At 33.2% G+C, this 25,015-nt stretch overlaps 1 long non-coding RNA gene across 1 annotated transcript; it reads right to left on the bottom strand.

Annotated features, from left to right (window-relative positions):
* Window positions 1–183: 183 nt before the first annotated feature.
* LOC132718134 (uncharacterized) lies at window positions 184–22,447 on the bottom strand. Its single transcript, XR_009624049.1, has 3 exons — window positions 22,319–22,447; window positions 793–875; window positions 184–324 (listed from the first exon to the last, which is right to left on the bottom strand). It is a non-coding gene; the product is annotated as an uncharacterized LOC132718134 (long non-coding RNA).
* Window positions 22,448–25,015: the final 2,568 nt, after the last annotated feature.

The raw sequence follows: 25,015 nt of genomic DNA, 5'->3' as shown, positions 1-25,015 counted from the left end.
TCCCTTTAAGGGGCCATTGAAATGACATGAGCAAATTTAAGTGTGACTGTCACAAGGATGCTACAGACCAAATTTGAGGTAAATCTGCCCAGCAGTTTCAGAGAAGAAGATGATTGTTGACGTATGACAAAGGATGCCGGACCATCCCCGTTTGATACTAATAGCTAACCCTGAACAAGCTAAAAAGCATCATTCATTTACACTTGTACTTGAAAGAAGATGTTTACAAACCTGGTTCTATACATGCCCTCACATACTTCTCTTTACAACAGTCTAGAAACTTCTCAACCTGTAGAATGGTTATCCTCTCTAACTCATACAAAACTGTAATATGTATAACATGTCTAACTATACTATGTAAGTAAATTAATACATATATATAGATAAATCAAACAAATTATTTAAATATTCACATAAGTTAAAATAATGAGTCAGTTTCTTAACTCTTCTTCAGATGTAATATTCTTTATCATTTTCATTTTCAAGTTCTAATCACCTCATTAAAAGTGATAAACAATATAATGTGAACCATCAATGACTATATAAGGAAATATTAACTACTTTTTTCAAATAAATGTCACAGATCTATTAGTACATAGGAAATAGCTAATACATATATCTCACATTATCTTTGCTTTTATGATGAGCTAAGAACAGTGTAGTGAGAGAAAGCCTTCTAACATTACCCTTTTCCTAAATGCTCAGATTTGTTACTTCTAGTAATCTTATACTGAAAAACCACCTCATATCACAGACCAGTTCAAAGACAAGTTGACAATTATACAGAATTACCTGATGCAGATCTTTCGCTAGAATCTATGTTAAATTTGTGTCTTAATTTGTCTAACTTCTCTGCCACATCGAAACAAAAATCTCTGAAATAGCCAGTCAAATCAGTAAAAGAATCTTGTTTAAATATATAGGCATTTGCGTAAAATATTTATGCAAAATATACATTATTATAAGCAAGGGCCATCAGTGATCACATGTGTCGCCTTATGATAGCCAGTCATGTGTCAGCTACTGTGTAGCAGGAGACACAAAAATCATTAACAGGGCAAAACACATTTTTTATTCAAGGGCTATGTTACTTGGCTAAAAACCCTTCAACCTGAAATCCTGCTGTGTAATATGGGCAAGTACTTGAGGTACCCATCAATCCTGTGAAGTTTCATTGAAAATGTATTAGTGGTATAAGAGTACTAAAGGAACATAACTCTAACAAAAATCTTTAAATCGAAAAATGCTGATGAGATACGCAACTAGACATAGTTTTGATCATTCCTGTAAGGTTTTTATGAAATTGTATCAGTGGTTTCTAAAAAGTAGTCCAAACAAGATGGCCATGATGGCCCTGAGTTGCTCGCCAGAAACAACTGCTTTTCAGTGTCGGAAATTATTTTTCAAACAAACTTGCTGAAAGGTAAGTCAAGCTCTTTCGGCAAGTTCAGCTCAACTTAACTTGTCCCTCTTGTAATAAACTTTCACAACACTGATTGTTTTGTTCTTTTTTCTTCATAATAAACAATAGGGCCAATAAGATGGCCCTAGATCACTCATCTAACCCATCATTTCATCAAATTTTTTATCAAAATTCTACTAACAAAATTTGGTGATCATCCATCAATTAGTTCTGTAGAAGGAGACGTTTAAAGGTATTTCTATTTTTAGCTTAAGCGGCCCCTAAAAGGGGTCAATCAAATTAATATGAGCAAACTTGATAAAAGACTACCTAACAATGCTACAGACAAAGTTTGGTGATCATCCATCAATTAGCTCTGTAGAAGGAGACGTTTAAAGGTATTTCTATTTTTAGCTTTAGCAGCCCCTAAAAGGGGCCAATCAAATTTATATGAACAAACTTGATAAAAGACTACCTAAGAATGCTAAAGACAAAGTTTGGTGATAATCCATCAATCAGTCCTGTAGAAGCAGACGTTTAAAGGTATTTCTATTTTTAGCTTTAGTGGCTCTAGGAAGGGGCCAATAAAATTCATACAAGGGCCATGTTAACATGGCCATCCCCCGCTGAATGTGTTTGCTCAGTGGAAGAATTTATATGTAGTTGAGCAGAATAATTCAATTTTAAGAGGTCTTTTGGTAATTAAAAATGATGCCGAAGTGATAAAAGATTGAAACCTATGTGAATACTGATGGCTGAAAATAACAAAGGACAGTAACTGAAAAAATAATGCAGGGTAGGCTATCATTCTTGTGTGCTTCACATTTCTCTCAATGAGATCTATTCACCTATGAAGTTTCAAGTTGATAACTCTTTTTAAGATAAGCTCCGGACAAAAAGTATGAAAAAGAACAAAAGGCAATAACTAAAAAATTATAAAGAGTAAAGTTATCATTCTTGTGCACAGCATTCCTCCTCAATAAGATAAATCCACCTATGAAGTTTCCATGTTGACATCTCAAATACTTTTTGAGTTATGCTCCACTCAGGTGAGAAGTATGAAAAATAACAAAGGGCAATAACTAAAAACTTATGAAGGGTAGAGTTATCACTCTTGTGCACCGCACAACTCCTGAGTGAGATCTATCCACCTATGAAGTTTCATGTCGATATCTCAAAGGCTTTTCTAGTTATGCTCTGGACAAAATGAAATTTGAAAAATAACAAAGGACAATAACTGAAAAATTATGCATGCTTGTGTGCTGCACGCCTCCTCAATGAGATCTATCCACTATCAAGTTATCAGTTGATACCTCTAACACTTTTTGTGATAAACTCCGGACAAAAAGTATGAAAAATAACAAAGGGCAATAACTAAAAAATTATAAAGGAAAGAGTTATTATTCTTACATCAGCATTCCTCCTTAACAAGATCTATCCATCCATGAAGTTTCATGTTGACATCTCAAAGACTTTTTGAGTTATGCTCCACTCAGGTAAAAAATTAAGTTTGAAAAATAACAAAGGGCAATAACTAAAAAATTATGTAGGGTAGAGTTATCATTCTTGTGCACTGCACTCCTCCTCAACATGATCTATCCACCTATGAAGTTTCAAGTTGATACCTCAAATATTTTTTTAGATAAGCTCCAGACAAAAAGTAAGAAAAATAACAAAGCACAATAACTCAAAAATTATAAAGGGAAGAGTTATCATTCTTGTGCAAAGCATTCCTCCTTAATAAGATCTATCCACATATGAAGTTTCATGTTGACATATCAAATACTTTTTGAGTTATGCTCCACTGTGTTGAAAAATTAAGTATGAAAAATAACAAAGGGCAATTACTCAAAAATTATTAAGGGTAGAGTTATCATTCTTGTGCACTGCACACCTCCTGAAAAACATCTATTCACCTATGAAATTTCATATTGCTATCTCAATTGCTTTTTGAGTTATGCTATTGACAAAAATTAAGTTTGAAAAATAACAAAGGGCAATAACTCAAAAATTATGCAGGGTAGAGTTATCATTCTTGTGCACTTCACTCCAACTCAATATGATCTATCCACCTTTTTAAGTTTCAAGTTGATACCTCAAATACTTTTTGAGATATGCTCCGATCAAAAATGTCGGACGGACGGAGACTTTTTCTATATCCCCCGCCGCCTTTCGCCTTTTGACCCTAAATGCATATGAGAAGTTTTAAATAAATATCTTTGATAGTTATTGAGATATGTAAAACTTGCATGTAAACACACACCAAGAGACAAGGAGATATATCAGCCTAAATACAAGAAAGAGTTATGGAACTTGGTCAGTGACATACACTATGACCCTTCATGCATATGTGAAGTTTCAAATCAAAATCTCTGATAGTTATTGAAATACCCTGGAGCTCCGTTATTATAGCGCTCATGTTGGGGTCCATGATCTCAAGACAGCGTTGTAACGAGTAACTTTTTATAGCGCTCATTTTGTAATTATAGCGAAAATATCGCATTACCCCACCCACAGCCGAAACATATACGCTTGTTAGTGGAAATGATAACTTACTTACCTATGAATGGATATCAGTCCAAACTTTTTTATATATTATTAATTATTATTTTGTATAGCATTACTGAATATGTTTAATATAAACATGAAATTTACGAATTAAAAATATAAACCACAAATGTATAATTGTTTATAAATTTCCAGTAAAACAACGGTGTTGACGTGAGTTTTGTGTAGTCATGAAAATTGATGCCAAGTTGATGGGACTACTGTATTCCTAGAAATGTTCGCGGATACAATATTTCGCGTTTTTTACAACGTCGGCATTTTCGCGGAGACAAACTTCCGCGGATTTGTATTAACCGAGAATTTCGCGAATATTAAGTCGCTACGGCCTAAATTACAGTTTTTGGAGGCTACGTTTTTGATGCATGACATTGTCTGTTGGGTACTTTTAATTCTTTTTTTTTCTAAAGCGCTATGTTACTCGATACTTTTTCATCTATTGTCTAGTAACACGGATGGTTGTTCCGTAAACACTTTTACTTATTTCCTAACCTTTTTCAATATGTGATTAAGTAAGACGTTAGCTTTTAATTAACATATGAATCATAACTGACTTTATCTTCAAAATGTCGATACGTATTTTTACACAGTATCAGATTGTACATCAATTTTATCAATGTAGCACTTGATCACTATTGTACTTTTTACAAAGGATTACACCTACTCCAAGCAATTAAAATCCAAGTCATTCAATGTATGCAAACTGTAAATGCTTTTGTGTACGCCGTGGCTAGCGAATAACGTCAATAAGCATGATATTTACTAGTAATTGACATTTTTTTCAGGGTCAAAACAGGTATCTATAACATACAAACATTATTCTAATCTTTACACATTTCTATAGCACCTGTGTGTACATGAATCGAGTTCTGAAATAAACTTTGAAAACTTTGAAACTTATAGCACCTGTGTTAATAAGTGTCTTGTGTAAGTAGATTATAATAAATGTTATGCTCGTTTATGTTTTTATTTGGTTGAAGCTAGAAATGTTCGCGGATTTGTTATGAGTGACATATTCGCGGCTATAAAGATTCGCGAAATCATGCCTACCGCGAAAAGCGCTAAGTTAAAATGCGCGAAATCTTTTCTAGGAATACAGTATATTAATCGTGTTTTCTGCTGTCTCTTGTGAAAAAATCAGTCATCTTCAACAACTTTTTTAGATCGAAAGTGCATGCTTTTTAAAATTAATTGTACGCTTGTGTGATTTACTCAACTCTTCGGTGTTTGCATGTCTTAGCTAACAGTTTGATACCTGACTGATCAGCAGTTCAAAATGAACAAAAGAGCGGATTAACGTTTACCTGTGTATGACTTCACACCTTTTGATCATGAGTGACGTAATTATGACTGTTTATTGCACTCGACTGACACATTGAACAAGCGATATAGTGGATAAGGTGCGGTATTGATATACATGAAAAAAAATTATAATCGGCGAAAAATACGGTTTTTTTTTTTGGGAGCCAAGGCATATGAGCGTTCTACGGAGATGAGCGCTATATCGAAGAGCGCTATATCGCGGCTCCAGTGTATGTAAAACTTACATGTAAATATTAACCAAGAGACTAAGTAAACAAGATTGCATTTGTAAACAAGATTGCATTTGAGAAACAAGAGGGCCATGATGGCCCTGAATCGCTCACCAGAAACAACTGTTTTTCAGTGATTATAGAAATATTTTTTTCAAATAAACTTGTAGAAAGACAAGTCCAGGTCAACTTCGACTTGCCTCTCTAGTTATAAGGTTTTCCCGACACTGATTGTTTTTTTCTTTATAGTAAAAATGATAGGAACCAAGTTTGGTGATCATCCATCCATTAATTTGTGATAAAATTTGCTTATTAGTCCAAGAGATGGCGGGGTTTTATTGCAATTTACCGTATCACCAAAAGAAACATTGTCATTATAAAGTGTATTGTTTGTAGTTTCTTAAAACCCATTTCTTAAGTTACGCAGCCCAGGCAAAAGTACAAAAATTCAAGATGGCCACCAATATGGCCGCCAAAAATTACAAAATATCATATAATTTTTGTTTCTTGATTTTTTACAAACAGATTTTGTACAATGTAGTTTTAATTGCACAATATCAGGTAAAGTATGGCTACTTTATGATTGAGTCAAGCAAAAATGACAATTATATTTTAAAACTTTTAAAATTATCACTATCAATTTACCTAAAAAGTGGTAAAAAATAGCATTTTTTGACAATATGATGACTTTCGTTTTTCCGTATTAAAACAATATAAATGGAATTGCATTGGAATTGTGTGTATTTTATCAATTTAACATAGCTAGACAAGTTAAGCATAAACAATCATTGTCTAAGCATTTATGATGTAAGAGTAGAGCTTCAAAAGTGGGTGGGGTAAAATTACCGTAAAAAATACTTAAAATTACAATGTTCCCAAAATATGCCTTTACATTATAATTTCAGTTAAATGTATAAGATATTGTGTTTAAATTGTATGTTATTTGTCATTTGAACATTTCTTGATAAGTTAAACATAAAACTTCACTACATGATCATTTATCACAGATGAGTACAGCTTCAAAAGTGGGTGGAGTAAAATAACCGAGAAAGAAAGAGGAAGAAAAGAAGAAAACAGTTCAAAATTATTAAGCTTCTACTAAACTTGCCTTTACTTTAAAATGTTAGTGTATTTATCATGTAATTGAATTTTGTGTAATGTGATAAGAAATATAAAGATTGTATTACATTAAAGAAGAAAGAAACATCATTACATCCATTACATCGCAATTTAAAATTATCACAAAAAATGGTACTGAAACACATTTTTGAGATTTTGTTGCCTTATGATGTATCGTAGAATGAAATTATGTTATAAAGTTGTCTGTCTTTTATCAGTTGATTATAGCTTGACAAGTCATTAAAAGTTAATTTACCTTATCATATATCTTTAGAGTTTTAAAACTCGATGGCGAAAATAACTCCTAAACCATTAGATAAAATTAACTTGCTTTTTTGTTCTATAATATATGTCCAATAATTATGTGATGGCATTTTATATGTTTTGAAAACAAAAATATTGTATGGATAAATACTTTTTTGAAAATATTTTTTTATAATGTTCTGTCGGCAAAATTTGTAAAATGGATATCCGATCTCATTACATTTTGATATAAACTTTCGTCATCAATATCATTTTAACTTTGACTACTATATTATCTAACATAAAAGAAAAGAAAAATGGTTATTGTCATTGATGAAAGGAGCATTTATCAATGAATGTTGTGCAAATATCATACTGAATAAAATCAGTCATAAAAAATTGCAATAGTGAATAGCAAAAGGTATTTAAGCCTTAAGGACATATCAATCAAACTTAAAACACAATTTCTGCACAAAAGAAAACAGTCAATTTCAATACTTAAAATAAAAGCAGCATTTTATGCCCCTCCCCTACAAAAAAATTGAGAGGAATTATAATTTGTATAGTGCCATCCCTTTTTCCATATTCCTTACTTTGAGTGTGGTCCATACCTTTGCATATTTTGCATACATAAATTGTGCACTGATGGTCATGTCAAGTCAATAATTATGTCATTCCTGGATGGATTTTTGAAATAACTTAATAAAAATGTGTTTTGACATTATATCGATGTGTCACATTCAAAAATCAAGTCACAGTTGTACTTCCATATTGATTTCATAATATGATAAATAGATGGCGTTGTCTTTCCAACGACATTGTCATTCATGGATGATTTTTTTACAATTATGCATAACTCTTTTTTTACATTGATCTGATGTATATCACGCTAAAACAAGATGTGTTGCTCAAAGTCACCCCCAATTTTTTCATTTCATGCATAATTGATACTCTTGTCTGGTCAACAATTCTGAGTTGCACAGATGTGTTGCATTTGAAGGTCAAACAAGAAATTATCAAGTCTCGGGCTCAAAGGTTAAGGTCATAATTGTCAATTGTCATAATTTGTACATAAATTTGTAAATCTTTGATAGATTTTGGAAATATTATGCGTAAACATGCTGCTTATTAAATGGATCATCATCATCATCATCATCATTATCTTCAAAATCTCCAGTATCATCTTCATCATTTATAAAGCATCATGTCAGGTAATTTTTGATTTCCTTTCAACCACTCCATATATTGTACAACCTCAAGATGTAAACTTTACTATTATTGTAACAATGTTCCCAAATGTATACAATATAACCTGAGAGCTTAGGTTTCTTGTTATGCAGGTAATATGCTAGTACAGTTTTCATAGATAGATTTAGGGCATGATAACAACAACAAAAGAAGGTTGATAAATGCCATATAATTAAGTCAATCGTTATGTCCATCTGTAGTTTGCCTGCCTAGCTCAATGACAGAGCATTAGATAAGTAATAAAGGAGTCACTTGCTTGATCCTCCGACAAAATAAATTTCTCTTTGAAAATAAATATCTCATCGCTTATTCAAATATCATGTGAGGTAAACAGGGGTCACTTGCTCAGAAATTTGCTACTTAATTATCAAGGAAATCCGGTTAGGTGGATCGAAAGCCGAAATAAGACCAAAATATTTGTTATAGAACACCGAATTTATGTTTCGCCCATTGTTTTCTCATAATTGTGGGACCTTACGCCACTTTTAATGTACTGGCTGAAAAAAAGTCAATTGAGCTTTCCATGATGACCTCTGTATTAACAGAAAATGATGAAAATACCTGAAATTACCCCAAATCGCGTTTTTCCATGTTAAAACATGGCCTGACATATAATTTTGAAGAAAAATTGTTGTTTTGTAGATTTTTTTGATTTTTTTTTTGATTTTTTTCATTAACCCATTACCCCATGAGCATTTTATGAAAAATGGCTGTTTTCATTGAACATTCTCCCGTTACAAGTTCAAGTTGCTATAAAACTATCAAAACTGCTTCAATACTAATCAAACTTGGCACAAATGTCAACTGGACCATTACCTTTGAAACAACATGTTCAGTCTTAAATTTCCTGTTACCATGGCAACTAGGGGACATCTCAAAATTGCCAAAAATCACTATTTTGCGTTGATTTTTTCCATCAAAATTGATTTCAAAGTGCTGCCACTTCTCAATGGACTGAGATAGAGTCAAAGGCTTTTCAGCATTGGTTACACGTTACCGTATGATCGACCTGGGGTCATTTTAGCCTCTCACAAGTCCAAAATTTTCTTGGCGATGAGGGGGACTCCGCCCCCTTCAAACCCCCCAAACAGAAGGGGGCACATCCCCCTTCTGGCAACCCCCTGATGTATCTTTTGGATGGGGGGACGGCGCCGAAAAAGTGGTCAATTTTTTAACACCATTTCTCAAACAAAAACAAGTGTTTTTGGGCCTAAATAGGGCATTTTTCATCATTTGAGAAACCCAAAAAAAAGGCGGGGAAGGCGTACATGTGTATATATCTTGTAATGGGTTAACACATCTGCGAATGTTTCAAAATTCAAATTTTACTTTTTCATGCTTAAGGTTGAATTATCTTTAGGGATTGTATTTTTCCCTATTCACACCTGTAACTTATGCCAGACTAGCATTGTTTAGAATAAATATGCTCAAAATAGTTCAAGCAAATAGAATGAAAAACGGAAAGCTTTAAGAATACACAATATGGCACACTTTCGCTCGGTTTGAAAATGCCTATTTTTTGGACAGCAGTGTAACAACGTCCTCCAAGCAAAATTCAGTATTTAAACAAAAATGTAGTGAAATTATAATAATGAAACTTAAAATTTTAAACATCCGTAGACAAGTTCATAAGACGGTAATCTAGGGATCTTCAATGTAACCATTGCGCCACTCCATCAAAAACAGTGTATGGACCCAAGTAAAATAATGCGTGTAGCCTTAATATGAAAATTATGTTGAACTAAATAATTGAATTTTTTAAAATAGGGTTATGAAGTCTTAATATCAGATAAAAGCCACCAAAGGAGAAATCTTAAGTCAGGCAACACATCCTTAAGGGTGATATTCAGTATTCACGAAGGAATACTAGAACCACCCAACGGGAAAAATGTCAAAAAGAAAAAACTAAAACTATGCAACACAGCAATGTTATCGTGCTGAAAGATTTTCAATATATACAAGATAACATCCCAGATTGATAAAACTGTCAGGAGCTAATGCATCATTTTTGCCATCTACACAGTCAGTGCTCAGTCTGATTTTGAAACACTCCCAAAGTACTGGCATTTAAAATCTTATTTCTGCTGAATAGTGCGACAACACATAACATAGCTAGTTGATCTGAAGGAAACAGCGACTTATGTACTTATAAATGTAAATCACAACTAGATGCTGGTCGGTTGCTTTGTGTGAAAATTGTTGCTTTTAAATCGACTTTTGTACAGAATGTATAAGTGCATAATTTCAAGATGTATGTATTTCTGTGACATGTATTGATAGCTTAATCGTGTTAACTATTTGGATGTTTAGTGTGCAGTAACATTCACAACTTTTGCTAAACTTATTCACATATGATTGCTAATTTTATAAATAGAGGATATTGAATGAGTGTAAGTTCAATACTGAATTTATTGCACGAGTTGAATAAAATTATATTATGCGAGCCTCTGGCGAGCATAATATTATTTTATTCAACGAGTGCAATAAATTCAGTAATGAACTTACACGAATTTAATATTCTATTTATCACTTACCCAAAATAAAGACCGTTTAAAGTGAAATAAGAGTCATTTTCATTGACGCGTATAACGCTAACATTTAGCGCGTCTTTACACTATGTTTGTATAACGCTAATGACGTCACGTCAAAATATATGCACGGCCGTGCAATACCATATTTACGGAGTCGCAAAATCGGCACGGGTGTGTGATAAATGACAATACTTCTTACCTTTGTCAAATTAAAAAATGATGATTTGTTTATATCATATTTCACAACTACACTCTCACAGAATGCATTACACAGACATCATGGTTCTTGATTGATATATACGTGTTTCTTTTGATGTTTTTAATGCACTTTTTCTTAATTGTAATAATGATGCAAAATTTCTTACCTTTATCAAAGGCATACTATGCCTCAAAAAACAAATAAATTAAATAATGTAACAGATAAAATAGTTCAGGTGAGTGGCCAGTGAGTAACGGTATGGATAACATAAAACTATACCAAAATTAAAAAAAGCTTTAGAGAAAGGAAGATAAAAGCTTTTCTGAGGCATAATGGTCCTTTAAGAAAAACATTATCAATTACAGGTGTTATAAACATGTATAAAAAATAAGTTCAATTATATCCCACACACTTTTTAGTGCTTCTCTTCTGAGACACATGCCTCGCGACAATTCAATAAAAGCACACTTACATCTTCTTTATGTTACAAACATGAAACAAAAGATACCAAAATAGTAGTATGTTGTTTTATACATTTTTGTGTGAATTAATAATGATAAATAAAACATTCAAATGATGTTTTTTCTTAAATGATGAAAGAATTAATCTACAGAAATTTGAAAATAATTGTATTTGCTATACAGCCTCTTTTCTACCATAAAAAACATCTTTTTGAGTAAACACATACAAGACGTCTTATCTGTGATATGCAGGCTTCATAACCTCTGATCCCCTTTCAAAATTCCATTTTATTTAGTTCCGCCCATTGTTTTCTCGTTTAGGGCACACGCTTTTTATTACTTGGGGACCATACGCCGCTTTTCGTGGAATGGCACGGAAGTGTCACATTGAAGGTTCCATGATAACCGCCTTATGAACACATCTGCGGATGTTTCTAAATTTAAAATTTTACTATTTCATGTTTAAATGTTGAATTCTGCTTAAGCCGGTGCTAGGGGGTGTGGACGTTAACTTGCACTTTCCAGTACCGTCCATGAACAGGCTCAATCAAACCGAGCCTGCAACATTTTCAATTTTGCCGTGTTGGGCTTTCTTTAGGGATTCTGTATTTATCTATTTTTTGATAAGTTTTTACTCCATACACTATAGATAAACACAGTATAAATACATAACATCATTATATCAGGCGTTCTTTAGTAAGGACCATATTAACTTGACCAACAATAGGGAGTGCAGCTTTCCAAACTTTTTTATTCAAAAATATTCAGTAAGAATTTTGTAGATTTCACAGAAATATCTGCAATAAAAGTGTTGTACCAAAATATTACTATGCTAGGTGCATCATTAACATAATTTATTGATATATATTGTCAGAAAATGGCAAAACATGACTTGTAAAAAAATGTTCTATTAGCACTTTAATTTTGAAAGTGTTATGTCGGACCCATTTTTATAACGCTATCCCTCTGTGATACATTCTCTTGTAATGATTTTTATGCCAAACTAATACAGCTATAATCAGCTAAAACAACAAATTACTGTAGCACAATATTTCTACTTTGTGTCAAAAAGAATATAATTAAAGGCAACAAAATGCAAAAACTGTGGTTTTTTACCTATTAAATTTTTGGTTAATTGTGATAATCTTAAAGGTTGCCATGACATGATGTTTCTTTTCTTCTTAAATGTAATACATATTTATATATCTTACCACAAAATTCAATTAATATATTATTATTGCACTATAATTGTAAAATAAGGGCAGGTTTTAGGAGCTTATATATTATGAACGCGCTTTCTTGGGGGTTATTTTACCCCACTCACTTTTGAAGCTGTACTCTGTTATAAATGCGCCAGGTAATGAATTTTTATGCTTAACTTATCAAAAAATGTTCAAATGATAAAGAACATACAATTAAAACACAATTTCCTATACATTAAACTGAAATTATAAAGTAAAGGCAAGTTTTGGGAACATTGTAATTTAAAAAAAATTTTCGGTAATATTACCCCACCCACTTTTAAAAATCTACTCTTACGGCATAAATGCCCAGAAAATGATTTTTTTATGCTTAACTTGTATATCTATGTTAAATTTATAAAGTACACACACTTTAAATGCATTTTCGTTTATATTGTGTAAATACGGAAAAACGAAAGTCATCATATCGTCAAAAAATGCTATTTTTTACAACTTTTTTGGTAAATTGATAGTGATAATTTTAAAGTTTGCAATATAATTGTCATTTTTGCTTGACTGAATCATAAATCTGCATTATTTTATCTGATATTGTGCAAATGAAACTACTTTGTACAAAATCTGTTTGTAAAAAATCAAGAAACAAAAATTATATGATATTTTGTAATTTTTGGCGGCCATATTGGCGGCCATCTTGAATTTTTGTACTTTTGCCCAGGCTGCGTAACTTAAGAAATGGGTTTTTAGAAACTACAAACAATACACTTTATAATGGCAATGTTTCTTTTGGTGATACGGTAAATTGCAATAAAACCCCGCCATCTCTTGGACTATATGTCTGTACGAGGGGTTATCCAAAAATTCGTGGACTTTCTTTGTTGCGTAAAATATATTTGAGATATTAATTTGAAATTCTTACACTGCTTAGAAGAATTAATAATCAATAAACACAGAAAAATTCATGTGAGTAGCTTTTTACATTCCAACAATATTTAATTTTACATAAACACATGTCGGCGACAGCGGCGCACTCCATAAACTTATTGACGTCAACGTCATAATAATAACGTACAACTTGTGCGTCAACGTTACACAGTAAATGACGGTTATTGCTTCTCAAAGTAATGTTCATCATTAAATTTCTTATGCCACTTAAACACTAATGATCGTGAAATTTTCTTTTCTCTGTTCGTCTGCTGATTTTTATCAAATGTTTTTGTAGGTCTCATCCCCAAACAAAAATTTATGATCGTTCTAATTATGAACGCGCGATTTTCTAATTACCGCGTGTCTGTCATTTTCCCGTTGTAAACAAAAAAAGCGTCTTGCGTTTCTAGCGATATCAACAAAAATAAACGGAAATGACGTCCATTATTTTAAAGAATTACTTAAATGATATCATAGAAGAAACATGCGATGTTCAGTGGGTTTTCTACGTTATTTTTTAGTTTCTTTAGCAAAAAATATATGATGACTTACTGCGTTTATCTACCGTGCGCCGGGTGCCGTGTATGTGCTATTTTAAAAGCAATATAAAATCATTATTTATGGACACAATTGACTGTTCCTTTCAAAATGTTTTGATAATATTCTACAATATATGCTGATAAAATTTCATTACAATACACGTTGACGTTCAAGAGATATTTAAAAAGTCCACGAATTTTAGGATAACCCCTCGTATTTCAAAATTGCGATCTTTCTTCTTTTTTTTTATTATCTAAAAAATTAGATAATTATATAATCTCAGTATTTAGATATACATGTATACTGTTTGTCAGGATGACACCATCGGTCAATATTTATTTAAGATAACATAGGTATAATAGTCAACTTGACCAGAAAGATAACATTTCAGGTCAATTATCTTACACTCTAATAGAGATGGGAAAAATGGTATCTTTAACTACATAGAGGAAAAAGGTTGTTTTGATGAAATGTATTCAGTGAACATGAAAACAACTTTACATACATTGTATGAAACAGTGCAAAATTACTTTCAACAAGTGATAACCAAGTTTGCAAAATGTGATTCTGAATAGAAATAATTGAAACTGATACTAAAATAGCACAAAGAATAAACAAGAGCCAATGCCAGGTGGGGGCAACGCTCAACTTTTTACTTTTTCTTAAAACAAACAAAGAAATGTTTGAACAAATCTTAACGTTTCCATTCTATAAATTTAACCTGTCTGTCATGTCACATTAGTTTTATCTGTATATCTTGAATATCTAAATATATATAAATGCTTATGGTGGTGGTGGTCAGCATGGTAGCGGTGGTGATCCGCATGGTGGTGGTGGTCCGCATAGTGATGGTGGTCGGCATGTTGGCAATGGTCCACATGTTGGCGGTGGTCTACATGGTAGCAATGGTGATCCACATGGCGGTGGTGGTCAGCATGGTGATAGCAGTCTGCATGGTGGTGACAGTCCGCATGGTGTGGCGGTGGTCCGCATGGTGGTGGTGGTCCGCATGATAGCGTTTGTCCAGCATGTTGGTGGCAGTCCGCATGTTGGTGGCGGTCTGCATATTGGTGATGGTCTGCATGGTGGTGATGGTCCGCATGACGGTAGTGGTCTGCATGTTGGTGGCGGTCCACATGGTGGTGGCGGTCCGCATGTTGGTGGAGGACCGCATGTTGGCGATAGTCCCCATGTTGGCGGTGATCCAGCATGTTGGTAGCAGTCCGCATGGTGGTGGCGGTCCGCAGGTTGTCGGTGGACCGCATGTTGGTGGCAGTCCACATGTTGGCAATAGTCCGCATCTTGGCGGTGATCCAGCATGTTGGTAGCAGTCCTCATGGTGGTGGTAGTCCGCATGACGGTGGTCCACATGATGGATGCGATCTGCATGGTGGTGGGCGTCCGCATAGTGGTGGTGGCGATCTGCATGGTGGTGGCGGTCCACATGGTGATGGTGGTCCGCATGGTGGTGACGGTCCGCACAGTGTTGGCAGTCCGCATGGTGGTGGTGGTCCGCATGTTGGTGGTGGTCCGCATGGTGGTGGCGGTCCGCATGGTGGTGGTGATCCGCATGTTGGTGTCGGTGGTGGTTGGCACTATGGTGGTGGACCACATGTAAGTGGTCAGCATGGTGGTGGTGGTCTGCACAGTGGTGGTCCGCATGGTGGAGGTGATCCTCATGGTGGTGATGGTCCGCATAGTGGAGGTGGTCCGCACAGTGGTGGTCCACTTAGTGGTGGTGGCCCACATGGTTGTGGTGGTCCACATGGTGGTGGTGGTCCAAAAATTTGGACTTTTGACCTTGAAGGTCAAGGTCATTTATGGATGAAGGTCAAGATAAGTTTGGTCTACTGAAAGGTCTTGTCCCAAGGGTTGTTGTGGCCAAGTATGAAGACAATACACCAGGAACTTAACAAGAGCCACCGCCGGGCGGGGGCAACGCTCGACTTTTTACTTTTTCTAAACGCAAACATAGAAAGGTTTGAACATATATTGATGTTTCCTTTTTATAAATTTAGTTGGTCTGTCTTGTCACATTAGTTTTGTTTATATATTTTGTATATATATATGAATAGAAACATTAAGCATATTTCTAAAAATAGCAACAGTATGCAATTTCTAAAAATAGCAACAATGACGCAATTTCTAAAAATAGCAACAATGACGCAATGTCTAAAAATAGAAAAAAATGACGCAATTTCTAAAAATAGAAAAAAATGATGCAATTTCTAAAAATAGAAAAAATGATGCAATTTCTAAAATTAGAAAAAAAATGACGCAATTTCTTAAAATAGAAACAATGACGCAATTTCTAAAAATAGAAAAAAAATGACGCAATTTCTAAAAATATAAACAATGACGCAATTTCTAAAAATAGAAAAAAATGACGCAATTACCAAAAATAGCAACAATGACGCAATTTCTAAAAATAGAAAAAAATGACGCAATTTCTAAAAATAGAAAAACATGACGCAATTTCTAAAAATAGAAAAAATGACGCCATTTCTAAAAATAGCAACAATGACGCAATTTCTAAAAATAGAAAAAAATGACGCAAATTCTAAAAATAGCAACAATGACGCAATTTCTAAAAATAGAAAAAAATGAAGCAATTTCTAAAAATAGAAAAACATGACGCAATTTCTAAAAATAGAAAAAAAATGAAGCAATTTCTAAAAATAGAAAAAATGACGCAATTTCTAAAAATAGAAAAAATGACGCAATTTCTAAAAATAGAAAAACATGACGCAATTTCTAAAAATAGAAAAAATGACACCATTTCTAAAAATAGCAACAATGACGCAATTTCTAAAAATAGAAAAAAATGACGCAAATTCTAAAAATAGCAACAATGACGCAATTTCTAAAAATAGAAAAAATGACGCAATTACTAAAAATAGAAAAAAAAATGACGCAATTTCTAAAAATTGAAAAAAATGACGCAAATTCTAAAAATAGCAACAATGACGCAATTTCTAAAAATAGTGACCCCTAAAAGGGGCTAATCAAATCAATATGAGCAAACTTGATAAAAGACTACCCAAGAATGCTACAGACAAAGTTTGGTGATCATCCATCAATTAGTTCTGTAGTAGAAGATGTTTAAAGGTTTTTCTATTTTTAGCTCTATTGACCCCTAAAAGGGGCCAATTGAAATGACATGAGCAAATTCAAGTGTGACTGTCACAAGGATGCTACAGACCAAATTTGAAGTAAATCTGTTCAGCGGTTTCAGAGAAGAAGACGATTGTTGAGGCATGACGACGGACGCCAGAGTATCCCCCTTTGATACTAATAGCTTACCCTGAGCCTTCGGCTCTGGTGAGCTAAAAATGCTATGCCACCGCATTAATACAACACTAAGTAGTAGTGTAGGAACAGATTTCTTTTGTTTCTATACAATTGAAGATTGTCATAATGCATAGATCCCTGACCTATCTAATCCTTATTATCAGATTAGTGGTTAAATCTATTGTTAATCCAATAAAAGATCAGAGTAGGAATATATCAATGTACTAGTCTAGTGAATTTGGTGGTGAAGGTCATATTTCACATAGCCTAAATTTCATGACTACATCAAAGGACAACACAATATGACACTTTGTCAAAATCTAGGTCAGCTGATATCAAAGTTCACTTTACATCTTAATCTGTGCACATGGTTAAAATTTCATAGCTGTACATCAAAGGACAAGAAAGTAGGTCACATCATCAAAATCTAGGTCACCTGATATCAAAGTTCAATTTTACAACTAAAACTGTGCACATGGCTGTACATCAAAGGACAAGAAAGTAGGTCACTGTCCCCTTGGGCAAGGCAAAATTTTGACCCAAGGGTTTAATTCAAAACAATCTTGATACAGGTCCATCAAACAACATTTCAAGTCAAATATCTAAGCTGTAGCTTTGTCCCATTGAGAAAACATTTGTTTTCATTCCTGTTTTTACTATGTGTACATAATGAGAATCACTGACCCCGGGCAGGGCCAATTTTGACAGCAGGGGAAAAATTTGAACAACTTTGGTAGAGGACCTATAGATGATATTATATAGCAAACATCAAAGCTCTATGCCTTGTACCTCCAGACAAAAATATTTTTTTTTTTTTACTATATGTTCATAATGAAAATCAATGACCCCCCGGGCGGAACCAATTTTTTTTTTTGACCCAAGGGCTATAATTTAAACATTCTTGGTATAGGTTCACTTCGCAAAGTCTCATGCCATATATTTAACCTCTAGCCTTTGTCAATTCAGAGAAGAAGATTTTCAAGTTTTTACTTTATACATATAAGGAAAACTATCACCTCTTGGGCAGGGCAATTTTAACACTAGGGGCCTAATTAAACAACTTTAGTAGAGGACCCATAGATGATATTATATACCAAATATCAAAGCTCTAAGCCTTGTACTTTCAGACAAGAAGATATTTTAATTTTTTGCTATATGTATATAGTGAAAATCAATGACCCCTGGGGGGGGGCCAATTTTGACCCCGAGGCTATAATTCGTACAATCTTGCTAGAGGTTCACTACACAATGTTTCATGCAAAATATCTTAACTCTAGCCTTTGTAAATTTAGAGAAGATGATTTTTTAAAGTTTTTACTATATACATATAAGGAAAACCTATGGCCCCCGGGGCGGGGCTAATTTTGACAACTAGAGGCAAAATTTGAACAACTTTGGTAGAGTACCTATAGATGATATCATTTAACAAATATTAAAAGCTCTAAGCCTTGTACCTTCAGACAATAAGATTTTTGATTTTTTACTATATGTATAGATTGGAAAAATCATCAATGACCCCCGGGGAGGGGTAATTTTGACCCTAGGGCTATAATTTGAACAATCTTGCTAGAGGTTCACTTCACAATGTCTCATGCAAAATATCTAACCTCTAGCATTTGTCAATTGCTAGAAGAAATTTTTTAAAAGATTTTACTATATACATATAAGGAAAACCAATGACCCCCAGGGTGGGCCGATTTTGACCCCAGGGCTATAATTTGAACAATCTGGGTAGAGGTCTACCAGACAATGCCTTATGCAAAATATCTAAGCTCTAGGCCGTTTGGGTCTTTACAAGAAGCTATTTTAAGTTTTTACTATATGTACATATAGTGAAAATTAATGACCCCCGGGCGGGGCCGATTTTGACCCCAAGGCTATAATTTGAGGGTCTACCAGACAATGCCTTATGCAAAATATCTAAGCTCTAGGCCTTTTGAGTCTTTACAAGAAGGTATTTTAAGTTTTTACTATATGTACATATAGTGAAAATCTATGACCCCAAGGGTGGGGCCGATTTTGAACCCCGGGCTATAATTGGAACAATCTTGGTAGAGGTCTACCAGACAATGCCTTATTGAAAAAAAATTTATTCTTATAATTCCTTTTGGTTGCCATGGCAACCAGATTTCTGCATGGAATGAAATTCTTTTAACAACTTTGGAAGCCCTTCACCCCAGGATCAATCCTGCCAAGTTTAGTTGAAATTGGACTAGTGGTTTTTCACACACATACAAACACACACACACAGGTGAATCGCTATATGCCACCGCATCGCAGATGCTGCGGTGGCATAAAAAATTTCTTATAATTCCTTTGGTTGCCATGGCAACCAGATTTGCAAGCCCTTCACCCAAGGATCAATCCCGCAAAGTTTGGTTGAAATTGGACTAGTGGTTTTTCACAAGATTTTTTAAACACACAAAAAGAAAGAAACAAACATACAACAAACATACATACACAAAAACACACACACAGGTGAATCTCTACATGCCACTGCATCACCGATGCTGGGGTGGCTTAAAAATCAACAGTAGAACTTTTAAAAAGAACATATGTTTTTAAATGACACCACAATTTTATGACTATATGAAAGACTTTTTCTACATCAGCTATATTTATTTTCTAAAACAAATGCTGCTTCTGATACCCACAAACACTTGTCATCAGTGAGAAAATAGTTCTAATAATTAACAGTATTAAAAGATGTGGCTGCCATTAGTGATGGAAAATCGGATGAAATTTGTCCCAATCGATCATTGGTTCAGTCGGATGGGACATAATCGATAACTTTTCAAATAAAGTCGTGATAAAATAGGGAAGTAACATTTCTTCCCAAGACACTTGATTATATTCAGTAAATGAACTTCATTTAGCACTTTTCAACACAGTTTTAACCTTATATAATCATAATTTTACGAAATAGATTTTATTTTTCAATGGATGTCAAATTAATAACATTCACATCACATTACATTACTATTGTTTACATCACTTATTGAGCCTGTTCAACTCCAAATTGTCTCTGAGATGATTTTTTAGCGATCGGCGAGGTGTTTCTAAAAGAAAATTACCGTCAGAATTTATTCCCTTTGATACTTTTAAACATTTTTGACGACATCGCGGAACAAATTTTTGTGAATCGATTATTGTCGTTTTACATAACAGTAACTGATTATTGGCGACTTGCGACAATCGGAACATCACTAGCTGCCATAGAACAGTCTCTTCTTATTGATCAGACAAGGCTTCATTTACAGACAGTCATCAACTCACTGACACATATGAGAAAAGCAAATTTCCTGTTTCTGCTAAGTGATGTATAAATATAAACAAGCAATTATCATAGTATTGCAAGCAATCCATAAGTCCCCTACCGGTTAGAACCCCAGCAACATTCTGATCTCAATTTTACCAGTGAATGAATGACATGAATGAACTTAAATCTTTTGAGTTCTAATTTTTTTATTTCACAGTAATGTGTTAAGTTTCCCTGCTTAGTAAGGGAATTATTTTATACAATCTTGTCATATTACGATGTGGGATTTTAAAGTAAATCCTATAAGGAATGAAGAAGTTAGAGTAAAAAATACCAATTTCTCGAAAAAAAATCTAAGTTCAAGGGGGACATAATTCTGGAAATAGTCTTGCTAGAGTATTTAACCTTCTCAAAAATGTTGAGTGATAATAAGAAACACAAATACATGTATATAGTTTGAAGCAGATACATTAGGAAATAAAGAAGTTATTTAAAAAAGACAATTTTTTTTTTCATAAAAATTCTAAGTTCAAGAGAGGTAATACTGATAATTTTTGTGCTACAGTTATAAACCTTGTCACATATGATGTGGTTGAAGACCAGAAACTTATATTTAAAGTTTGAAGTAAATACCTTAAGAAATAAAGAACTTATAGTGAAAAAAGATTAAAAATTTAAATCAGAAATCTTGAAATTCAGGCTATTTGTTGCCATAGCAACCAGAATTTTCAACATAGGAAGAAAAGAAAAAGATGTGCATAATCTCCAGACTGCCATTTACCCAAATTTCAAGTTTCATAAAAATATATTCAGTACTTTTTGAGTTATCACTGGATCCAGTTTATGTGTTAAATTTGCAATATTTTCAGACTATTTGTTGCCATAGCAACCAGAATTTTCAACATAGGAAGAAAAGAAAAAGATGTGCATAATCTCCATACTGCCATCTATCCATATATGAAGTTTCATAAAAATATTTTTAGTACTTTTTGCGTTATCGCGGGATCCAGTTTTGTGGACGGACGGACTGACTGACTGACAGACAGACGGACGGACGGACGGACAGACAGATGGAGGGTAAACCTAAAGTCCCCTCTGGTTTAACCGGTAGGGGACTAAAACACAAATATATAGTTTAAAGCAGATACATTAGGAAATAAAGAAGTTATTTAAAAAAGACAATTTTTTTTTCATAAAAATTTTAAGTTCAAGGGAGGAAATACTGATAATTTTTGTGCTACAGTTATAAACCTTGTCACAAATAATGTGGTTGAAGACCAGAAACTTATATTTAAAGTTTGAAGTAAACACTTTCAGAAATAAAGAACTTATAGTGAAAAAGCTTAAAAATTTATATCAGAAATCTTGAAATTCAGGCTATTTGTTGCCATAGCAACCAGAATTTTCAACATAGGAAGAAAAGAAAAAGACGTGCATAATCTCCATACTGCCATCTATCCATATATGAAGTTTCATAAAAATATTTTCAGTACTTTTTGCGTTATCGCGAGATCCAGTTTTGTGGAGGGACGGACTGACAGACAGACAGACGGACAGACAGACAGACGGACGGAGGGTAAACCTAAAATCGGACAGACAGACGGACGGAGGGTAAACCTAAAGTCCCCTCCGGTTAAACTGGTAGGGGACTAATAATCATATAATTATGAATGCAAATATTAAGTTTTATTGATTATCATTAAGAAATACTAGCTCACAAGCTGTTCACTCATGAAAAATGACATCAATTCCTCTCCCCTTAGAAAAAACACCTGATAATTTTTTATGAATAAATGAGATACCTTAGTTCTTTTTTGAAGTCATCACTATAAATGTCATATTTAGGTTGAGAGAGATTTTCTTCTATAGCAGATAGAAACTGTTGTCCAGACAGCACCTGTTCATTTCTGCTCTCTGTTGTAGAACATGCCTAAAATAAACAATCATTATAGAAACAGAACAAAGAGGCCTTTTGTCATCACTAAGATTTTTCTTACAATTTATCAATATATGATGTTGCAAAAATAATTACAAGAGGGCCATGATGGCCCTAATATCACTCACCTGAATATGAATAAGAAATATTGTCAACTATAAATCTAAATCTTAAACTGATCTCACAAAGTTCATATTTAGATCTAAAATAGTACATGTTGTAAAAACTTTACTGGTTGCTATTGATAAGGGAAAACAACAGTTCCATATGATGTCACTGGTTGATATACAAAATAGATGGTTTCCTTGGAAGTCAGTGTCTCCAATGAAATTCAATGGTAGAGTCACTTGCTATGAGAAGTTGTGTTTGCTGGTTGCTATGAAAATTTAGTTTGCTATGAAAAGTCAATGGCTGCTATGAAGTCACTAGTTGCTATTTAAACTAAACGATTTAGGGAAAAGTTTTTTTTTGTTTTTTTTTTTTAAATACATATAAGGTAAATCTATGTTGTCCCAAAGTCAATTTTGACCCAAGGGCTATAATTTGAACAATTTTTGTCAAGGTCAAGAAGCCAATGTTTCATATAACAAGAGCCACCGCCGGGCGGGGGCAACGCTCGACTTTTTACTTTTTATAAACGCAAACATAGAAAGGTTTGAACATATATTGATGTTTCCTTTTTATAAATTTAGTTGGTCTGTCTTGTCACATTAGTTTTGTTTATATATTTTGTATATATATGAATAGAAACATTAAGCATATTTCTAAAAATAGCAACAGTACGCAATTTCTAAAAATAGCAACAATGACGCAATTTCTAAAAATAGCAACAATGACGCAATTTCTAAAAATAGAAAAAATTACGCAATTTCTAAAAATAGAAAAAAAACACGCAATTTCTAAAAATAGAAACAATGACGCAATTTCTAAAAATAGAAAAAAAAATGACGCAATTTCTAAAAATAGCAACAATGACGCAATTTCTAAAAATAGAAAAAAATGACGCAATTACTAAAAATAGCAACTATGACGCAATTTCTAAAAATAGAAAAAAATGACGCAATTTCTAAAAATAGCAACAATGACGCAATTTCTAAAAATAGAAAAAAATGACGCAATTACTAAAAATAGCAACAATGACGCAATTTCTAAAAATAGAAAAAATGACGCAATTTCTAAAAATAGAACAAAAATGACGCAATTTCTAAAAATAGCAACAATGACACAATTTCTAAAAATAGAAAAAATGACGCAATTTCTAAAAATAGGAAAAAATGACGCAAATTTCTAAAAATAGGAAAAAATGACGCAAATTTTAAAAATAACAACAATGACGCAATTTCTAAAAATAGAAAAACATGAAGCAATTTCTAAAAATAGAAAAAATGACGCAATTTCTAAAAATAGAAAAAAAATGAAGCAATTTCTAAAAATAGAAAAAAAAATGACGCAATCATATACATGTATATATATGTATATATATATATATATATATATATATATATATATATATATTTGATATATATATATATATATATATATTTGATATATATTGATATATATATATTTGATATATATATATATATATATATATATATATATATATACCTGCATATATGTATATATACACACACACACATTTATATATATATTTATATATAATACATATACTATACATACACACACACACCGATAAAATGCACAATCTGAGAAAATTCAGTAATATAACCTTCAAGGTCAAGGCCATTAAAGAGCCCAAGCAAATTTGGGTTTGATAAACAACAAGGTCTGGTCCTTAAGAATGTTCTGTTATAATATGAAGTTTATCCCTTCAAAAATAGCAAAGTTACAGTCAGTTACTGCCAAAACAATGAAAATTTCAATAATTTGACCTTCAAAGGCAATGTCATTAATGAGTGAAGGTCAAGGTCTTTCGGTATATTTTTTAACAGTTATCTTTGAAGATTATTATGTTCAAGTTTGAAGACAATCCATTCAAAAATAACAAAGTTACAGCCAATAAAAGCCAAAAAAATGAAAATTTCAATAATTTGACCTTCAAAGTCAAGGTCATTGATGAGTGAATGTCAAGGTCTGACTGGTTATTTTTAAGGGATATCCTTGAAGATTATTATGTTCAAGTTTGAAGACAATCCATTCAAAAATAACAAAGTAACAGCCAATAACAGCATGAACAAGCAAAAATTGGACTTTAACCTTGAAGGTCAAGGTCATTTATGGATGAAGGTCAAGGTTAGTGTGGTCTACTGAAAGGTCTTGTCCCAAGGGTTGTTGTGGCCAAGTATGAAGACAATACACCAAGAAATAAAAAAGTTATGATCCAGGTACAAGTTTTCGGACGGCAACGGCAACGGAGACGGCAACGGCAACGGCAACGCCGACCTGACTATAACAATACCTCTACTTTTTTTTTTGAAAAAAAAAAAAAAAGTCGAGCTAAAAATTCTAAGCTCTAGCTCTTTTGATTTTTAAGAAGATCTTTTTTGTTTTTCCCATATACATATATGTAAAATCAATGACCCCCCGGACGGGGCAAATTTTG

This window comes from Ruditapes philippinarum, unplaced genomic scaffold, assembly GCF_026571515.1.
Source record: "Ruditapes philippinarum isolate M1 unplaced genomic scaffold, ASM2657151v2 ctg10479_1_1_1_1, whole genome shotgun sequence".
NCBI classification, from domain to species: Eukaryota; Metazoa; Mollusca; class Bivalvia; order Venerida; family Veneridae; genus Ruditapes; species Ruditapes philippinarum.
This window is presented reverse-complemented; position numbering and strand designations above follow the sequence as displayed.